This window comes from Heterodontus francisci, unplaced genomic scaffold, assembly GCF_036365525.1.
Source record: "Heterodontus francisci isolate sHetFra1 unplaced genomic scaffold, sHetFra1.hap1 HAP1_SCAFFOLD_174, whole genome shotgun sequence".
Classification (NCBI taxonomy): Eukaryota; Metazoa; Chordata; class Chondrichthyes; order Heterodontiformes; family Heterodontidae; genus Heterodontus; species Heterodontus francisci.
The window spans coordinates 2,255,970-2,264,783 of NW_027141730.1; the positions used below are offsets into that span (position 1 = coordinate 2,255,970).

At 43.1% G+C, this 8,814-nt stretch overlaps 1 non-coding gene across 1 annotated transcript; it reads right to left on the minus strand.

Moving 5' to 3' along the window:
* Nucleotides 1-2,280: 2,280 nt before the first annotated feature.
* trnai-uau (transfer RNA isoleucine (anticodon UAU)) lies at nucleotides 2,281-2,354 on the minus strand. The gene has a single exon. It is a non-coding gene; the product is annotated as a tRNA-Ile (tRNA).
* Nucleotides 2,355-8,814: the final 6,460 nt, after the last annotated feature.

Genomic DNA, 8,814 nt, shown 5'->3' on the forward strand with positions numbered 1-8,814 from the left:
CAGGTATATGGAATCCTTTCCTTTATTAACTGAGTTTTGGAATATAAGGGTGATCTGGGTGTCCATGTCAATAAGTCACTGACAGGTAACATGCAGGTGCAGCAAGCAATTAGGAAGGCTAATAGTATGTTAGCCTTTATCACAAGAGGATTTGAGTACAGGAGTAGTGAATTCTTGCATCAATTGTATAGAACCCTGGTTAGACCCCACTTGGAGTACTGTGTGCAGTTTTGGTCTCCTGACCTGAGGCAGGATATTATTGCCATGGAGGGAGTTCAACGAAGGTTCATCAGACTTGTTCCTGGGATGGTGGGATTGTCCTTTGAAGAGAGATTGGGGAAACTGGGGCTGTCTTCTCCAGAGTTTTGACGAATGAGAGGTGATCCCATTGAAACCCACAAAATACTGAAAGGACAGTCAGGGTAGATGCAGCTAAGATGTTTCTCCTGGTTGGGAAGTCGAAAATCAGGAGACACAATTTCAAAATAAGGGGGAAGCCACTTAGGACAGAGATGAGGAGAAATGTTGTTACTCAGAGGGTTGTGAATCTTTGGAATTCTCTACCCCATAGGGCGGTGGAAGCTCAGTCGTTGAGTATGTTTAAAGCAGAGATTGACAGATTTGTAAATACAAATGACATAAGGGAATATGAGGAAAGTATGGGAAAAAGGGCATTGAAGTGGATGTTCAGCCATGATCATATTGAATGGCGGGGCAGGCTCGATGGGCTGAATGGCCGACTCCTGCTCCTATGTTTCGATGTTCCTAACTCCACATTATCGATGAGACACAGCCTCAGGCCGACTTGTCGGGTGGTGCAAACAGATAACACTGCTTCTGATATTCACCAGAACAGAGACTGAGATGCAACATTGATCATCAAACAGACTGTGAGAGAATACAACAGAATAAAACACATGGAGAGACACTGTGGAATAACAAATAGATTTGATTGGACTGTTGGATTTTGATTGGAATGGATAAAACACCAGAAACAGCAGATTAAATTGGTATTCTCAGCATTATATTGATCTGAGACAGAAAAGAGAAACTGATGGGAAGAAGGAAGAATGGAACTGTTAAGTTTTTTTGAGTTTTTCACTCACCCATGAAAGCTGATTAAAAAAAGATGCAAATAACAGAGAATTTCACCAAAAAGGGAGATTAATTGCTGCCGAAACCTTGGATCGAAGGATGCCCCAACAGATCACCTGTTTAACTGTCTCCTCACTGGGGGATTTCAATCAGTGAGCAATATTATTCGCTACCTTTTTTTTGTTAAATGAACCCAGAACTGTCACTTGGAGTTAATATCTGCATTCCGACTCCTGAATATTTTCTGGACACATTTCCTGCTGAAAGAACTAAGAACTCTTTTCTAATTTACACAATACTATATACACATTCATCAAACCTCTTAAGCTAGCATCCTTGATGCTGCTCTCTCTTCTCCCAAACCTCATCTCATGTGACTGTTACATCATCACTCTGACAGTGGGAGGGGTTGATCCCACTATCTTCAGCATTAACCCTTTACATCCTTATACTACACTGTCTGTCCAAACAAATGGGTGGAGGGAACTTCCTTCATTTATTCAAACACTTGAAAATCAACTCAAAGCCATCAGAGAGAGAGAGGGAGAGAGATTGTCAGAGAACTTCCTGCATCCAGTCTTGACCCTGTTACACTCCTCAGCAGCTGCTCACCCAGACCCCACTCTCATCAACACTGAACATTGTTACAGAGACCCTTCAAATAATGTTTATAAAAGGCGGAAAAATTCAAAGTTCATCGCAGCCGGATTGAATGGAACAAAGTTTAATATCTTCTCACCGTCTCCCAATACCCACGAGACATAGGTTTTCTTATTTGGTTCCTTTGATTTTTCTTGTTCCTGATTGACAAATATTCCAAACCTCGGATCAACCCTTCCACTTGCGTCATGTCCCCAGTCTCGGTTAAAAGCAACACATAACGACACAAACACTCTGAAACATACAACGCGGTCACACTTTCCTTCAGTGAGATTAATGTCGAGCTGTTTTCCAGATTGAATGTAACTGTGAACAAATTTGTATCAAAGAAGTTGCCTTTGGCGTATCAGCACTGAATTTCTGGACAAGGACGAACAGCCATTCCCAACTCACATCCTTCACAAAGGCTGTTTTCTCCTGTGACTGAAATTCATCATGTAATTTGAATTCCAAGTTCAAGTTCACAAAACAGAGATGTAAAGGATTGATAAAGAAACTTCTAAAGCATATCACAAATGTGAAATTAGGCTCTGCTGGGAGTTGAACCCAGGCTCTTCTGTTCATAAAACAGGTGCTTTAACCAACTAAGCTACAGAGCCAAATCACAAATGTTTGTGTCGTTGAAATCAGAGGAGGATCTGTTTATTCTCATCACACTTCTCCACTGGTCACAACATATTTTAACTTTTCCGACTTACTGACACAGTCATATACTCTATTTTTCCCAAAACTGAGAATGGAGGTGTAGGGGCGACATGATAGAGGTTGACAAAGTTATGAGTGGCAGAGACAGAGTGGATAGTCAGAAGCTTTTTCACAGGGTGGCAGAGTCAGTTACGAGGGGACATAGGTTTAAGGCAAGAGGGGCAAAGTTTAGAGGGGATGTGCGAGGCAAGTTCTTTACACAGAGGGTGGTGAGTGCCTGGAACTTGCTGCCGGGGAAGGTGGTGGAAGCAGGGAAGATAGCGACGTTTAAGAGGCATCGTGACAAATACATGAATAGGATGGGAAGAGAGGGATACGGTCCCCTGAAGTGCAGAAGGTTTTAGTTTAGACAGGCATCAAGATCATCGCGGGCTTGGAGGGCCGAATGGCCTGTTCCTGTGCTTTACTGTTGTTTGTTCTTTGTACATAGATAACACGTTTATAGATGTGGTCACCCCACAGCTTAAGAGTATGCAGGGAGAGAGGGAATGGGTGACCACCAGGCAGTCAAAAAGAATCAGGCAGGTAGTGCAGGACACCCCGAGTGCGTCTCACTCTCCAGCAGGTATTCAGTTCTGAATACAGAGGACAATGATGCTTCATCTGGGGAGTGCAGCCGGAGCCAAGTCCATGACACCATGGGTAACTCAGCAGCAAAGGGGAGTACAGGGAAGACTGGAAAAGCCATAGTGATAGGTGATTCAATCGTCAAGGGAACAATCAGGTGTTTCTATGGCCACAGACGTGAATCCAGGAATGGAGTGTTGGCTCCCTGGTGCAAGGGCCAAGGATGTCATTGAGCAGTTGCAGAGCACCCTGAAGCGGGAGGGTGAACAGCCAGCAGTGGTAGTCCACATCAGAACCAACAACATAGGTAGATATGAGGATGTTGTGCTGCAGTCAGAACGTAGGGAGAAAGGTAAGAAATTAGCAAGCAGGACATCAAAAGTAATAATCTCCGGATTACTCCCAGTGCCACGTGCAAGTGAGTACAGGAATAGATGGATAAGACAGATGAATGTACAGGAATAGATGGATCAGACAGATGAACGTGTGGCTGGAAAAATGGTGCAGGAGGGAGGACTTTAGATTTTTGGGACAGGTTGGACGGGTTGCACCTGAACCGAGCCAGGATGGAGTTCCTTGCAGGATGTTTTGCTAGTGCTGTTGGGGAGGGTTTAAACTAGTTTGGCAGGGAGATGGGGACTGGAAGGTAGAGTCAGATGGGACAAAATCAGAAATGAAAATGGAAGGCAGAAAATTAATGGAGTCTGGAAGAGAGAGGAAACACTGATTAGAAAATTCAAAACAAAAAATTTTGGCAGTGCTCAAGGATATCTAAATCAATGCAAGGAGTATAGCAAATGAAGCAGATAAGCTCAGGGCACAGTTAGACACATGGCAGTATGATATCATAGCTATTCCAGAAACATGGCTAAAGGAGGGACAGGCATGGCAGCTCAATCTTCCTGGTTACAGGGTTTTGAGACGTGAGAGGGAAGGGGATAAAAAAGGAGGGGGAGTGGCAATTTTGGTCAGTGAAACTATTACAGCTGTGAGGATGGATGATATGTTGGAAGGTTTATCAAATGAGACCGCATAGATTGAGCTGAGGAACAAAAAAGAGGCACTCACACTGCTGGGAGTGCACTATAGGCCCCTAAACAGTCAGAGGGAGATGGAAGAGCAGATATGTAGGCAAATCTCTGAGAAGTGCAAGAACAATAGGGCAGTCACAGTGGGGGATTTGTACCACCCAAACATTAACTGGGATACTTTTTGTGTAGAGGGAATTGAGGGAGCAGAATTCTTGAGGTGCATTCAGGAGAACTTTTTTAGCCAATATGTAGCAAGTCCAACAAGAGAGGGTGAAGTATTAGATGTAGTTTTAGGAAATGAAGATAGGCAGGTGGAAGGAGTGGCAGTGGGAGAGCATTTTGGTGGTAGTGATCATAATTCAGTCAGTTTTAATATAATTATGGAAAGGACAAGGACAGAACAGGAGTTAGAGTTTTCAATTGGGGCAAGACCAACTTTACTAAGCTGAGGAGTGATTTACCGAAAGTGGACTGGAAACAGGTATTTGAAGGTAAATCAGTGTCAGAGCAGTGGGAAGAATTCAAAGGGGAGATTCCAGGGGTTCAGAGTCAACATGTTCCCACAAAGAAAAAGGGTGGGAAGGCCAAATCTAGAGCCTAATGGATGTCAAGGAGTTTACGGGTATAATAAGGTAGTAAAGGAAAGTTTATGCCCAACACAGAGAACTGAATACTACAGAAAGCCGAAAGGAGTATAGAATGTGGAGGGGGGAAATCAACATTGAAATTAGGAAAGTTAAGCGAGAGCATTAAAGAATATTGGCAATCAAAATCATGGTGAACCCAAAGATGTTTTATCAATACATTGAGAGTAAAATGATAAATAAGGAAAGAATAGGGCACAGAAAAGACCAAAAAGGTAACCTATGTGTAGAGCAGAAGATGCTGGCATTGTTCTGAATAAATACTTTGCATCTGTCTTCACAAAAGAGGGGGAAGATGCATATATTGTAGATAAGGAAGAGGGGTGTGAAGTATGGATGTGATCCATACAGAGGGAGAGAGGACATATTAATGGGATTAGTCCATATGAAAGTTGATAAATCACGAGCGCCGGATGGAATGCACCTCAGGCTGTTAAAAAGAAGCAAGAGAGGAAATAGCAGAAGAGCTGATCATCATTTTCCAGACCTCACTGGATACAGGTGTGGTGATGGAGGATTGGAGGACTGGTAACGTTGTACCTTTGTTTAAAAAGGGAGTGAGGGAGACCAAATAATTACAGGCTAGTCAGTCTAACATCTGTAGTGGGCAAATTATTGGAATCTATTCTGAGAGACAGGATAAAATGTTACTTCGAAAGGCACAGATTAATCAAGGATAGTCAGCATGGATTTGTTAAGGGAAGATCTTGTCTAACCAACTTGATCGAAATTTTGAAGAATTAAGAAGGAAGATAGATGAGGGTAGTGCAGTTGATGTAGTCTTCACGGATGTAAATGTAGGGGGTATGAGTTTGCAGATGGCACAAAGATTGGCTGTGTGGTAAATAGCAAGGAGGATAGCTGTAGACTGCAGGAAGATCTTCATGGTCTGGTCAGATGGACAGAAAAATGGCAAATGGATTTTAATTCAGAAGTGTGAGTTGATGCACTTGGGGAGGTTAAACAAGGCAAAGGAATACATAATTAATTGGAGAAGACTGAGAGGTGTAGAGGAAGTGAGGGACCTTGGAGTAAATGTCCACAGATCCCTGAAGGTAGCAGGACAGGTCGTTAAGGTGGTAAGAAGGCATATGGAATTCTTTCCTTTATTAGCCGAGGTATAGATTTAAGAGCAGGGAGGTTATGCTGGAACTGTATAAATCATTAGTCAGGCCACAACGAATACTGTATGCAGTTCTGATCACCTTATTACAGAAAGGATGTAATTGCACGAGAGAGGGTGCAGAGGAGATTCACGAGGATGTTGCCGGGATTGGAAAAATGCAGCTATGAGGAAAGACTGGATAGGCTGGGGCTGTTCTCCTTGGCACAGAGAAGGCTGAGGGGAAATCTCATTGAAACATACAAAATTTTGAGGTGCCTGGATAGAGTTGAAGTGAAGGGCCTATTTACCTTAGCAGAGAGGTCAGTGACTGGGGGAAACAGATTTAAAGTGATCTACACTAATGGAATTGATTCTGTATCTTTCCATTTCACAGTGTGGGTGAGTTCTGAACTGGTATCTAATTTGTGTCTCAGGTTACAATATCTTTCAGCACCTTAGAAACTTTCTCTGTAATGAATGTTGAACTTGTATGTAACGTGTATCTCAGGGTACACTATGGGGATGTTTAAACATCCTTTATCATGAATGGATGTGAGCTTTGAGTATGGTATTTAATTTAAATCTCAGGGTCCAGCATTACGTTAGATTCTGTGCCATTCAATCAATACTGTGTGCCAATTCTATCTGATATTTAATTGATAGCTTAGTCTGCATTATATGTAGATTGACACATTGTATTTCAATCTGTTAATGTGTGTGACTTTGACCTGGGATTGAGGTATCTGACTGTCAATGGGACTGAATTGGGGTGAAATGGAAACAACTTATTTCTCTCCTGCTTTGTTTGATTGTTGGATTGAAAGTGTGTCTCTGGAACTCGGGATCAATATGGGCCTGACTACTTCTGCAGTCTGAGACCAGGGAACTGATGAACTGTCTATCCCTCTGTACTCTGAGTGATAATGTATCTACTGTGTGTGAGAGGAGCTGGCTGCACTGTTCCTTGTGCCTCGAGTGCAGCAACCATCACATTCATCACGATTCCTTCAAGTATTTGCCTGTATGAAGAAAAAATATGTCTTAACTCAAGAACAGGGGAGGTGCAAAATATCAAAGAGGTGAATTTAATTTCGCAATTAATAATCATTAAAAACACCCACAAATGAAAACCAGTGTCAGTATCTGTCTCCACTGAAGTACTGAAGCTCCCAGCTCCTGCATCACAAGTGTTCTGGGCAGATCCATCCAGACAAACCACTGCACTGGGATCGTCCCAACTGCTCGATGCTCTACACATATTTCCAGCCACCCTGCTTCATATGCACAAATAAAGAAAAATAAAGCCCCATATGTATATCCCTCAATTCCTTTCTTCCCATACAGTTGTTCCACCTCACCTTAAATGCATCGATATTATCGCCTCGACCTCTCCCTGTGGTTGCAAATTCCAGATTCTAACCACTCACTACATAAATACCTTTTTCATGAATTCCTCATTGGTTTTATGAATGTTGATTTTATACTTTTGGCTCTTGTTTCAGACAACACCACAAGAGGAAACATATCTGCATGTATTCTATAGACGCCCTTCACTATTTCCTCACTTTTTTCATTTGTTCATGTGATGTAGGCATCACTGGCTATGCCAGCATTTATTGCCCATTCCAAATTGCCCTTGACAAAATGGTGGTGAGCTGCCTTCTTGAGCTGCTGCAGTCCTTGAGATGTAGGAATTCCAACGGTGCTGTTTGGAAGGGAGTTCCAGGATTTTGACCCAGCGACAGTGCAGGAATGGTGATATAGTTCCAAGTCAGGATGGTGTGTGGCTTGGAGGGGAACTTGCAGGTGGTAGTGTTCCCATGTATCTGCTGCCCTTGTCCTTGTTGGTGGTAGAGGTTCCAGGTTTGGAAGGTACTGTCGAAGAAGCCTTGGTGTGTTGCTGCAGTGCATCTTGTAGCTGGTACGCACTGCTGCCACTGTGCATCAGTGGTAAATGGAGTGAATATTGAAGGTGGTGGATGTGGGCAATCAAACAGGCTACTTGAGTGTTGTTGGAGCTGCCCTCATCCAGGCAAGTGGGCAGTATTCCATTACATCCCTGACTTGTGCCTTGTGAATGGTGGACGGACGTGGGGAAACAGGAGGTCAGTTACTCGCCGCAGAATTCCTAGCCTCTGACCTTGCTCTTGCAGTCACAGCACTTATATGGCTGGTCCAGTTCAGTTTCTGGTCTATGGTAACCAATGGTCAATGTTAATGGTGGGGGATTCAGTGATGGTAATGCCATTGAACATCAAGGGGAGATGATTAGATTCTCTCTTGTTTGAGATGGTCATTGCCTGGCACTTATCTGATGCCAATGTTACTTGCCACTTATCAGCCCAATCCTGGATGTTGTGCAGGTCTTGCTGCATCTGGACATGGGCTGCTTCAGTATCTGAGGAGTCATGAATGGTGCTGAACATTGGGCAATCATCAGAAAACATCCACACTTCTGGCCTTGTGATGGAGGGAAGGTCGTTGATGAAGCTGCTGAAGATGGTTGGGCCTAGAACACGAGCCTAAGGAATTCCAGCTGTAATGTCCTGAGGCTGAGATGATTGACCTGAACAACCACAGCCATCTTCCTTAGTGCTAGGTATGATTGCAAAGAGCAGAGCATTTTGCCCCGATTTCTATTTACACTGGTTTTGCTAGGGCTGCCTTGTTGCCATACATGTCAAAGGCTGCCTTGATGTCAAGGGCAGTCACTCCCACCTCACAATGCAATGTTTCTTTAACTCTAAAATAAAAGCAAAAGTCTGCAGATGCTGGAAATATGAAATAAACAAAAGTGCTGGAAATACTCATCAGTTCAGGCAGCATTTGTGGAGGGAGAAACACAATTAACATTTCAGGTCTGTGTCCTTTCATTTTACAATATGTTTTATGTCCTGGTAGATAACAGTGCATTCAGTTTGCAGTAATGGAATTAATACTGTGTCTTCCAGCCTGACTATTTGTGAGATTTGTGGAGTGGTGTGTAACATGTAGCTCAGTCTGCAGT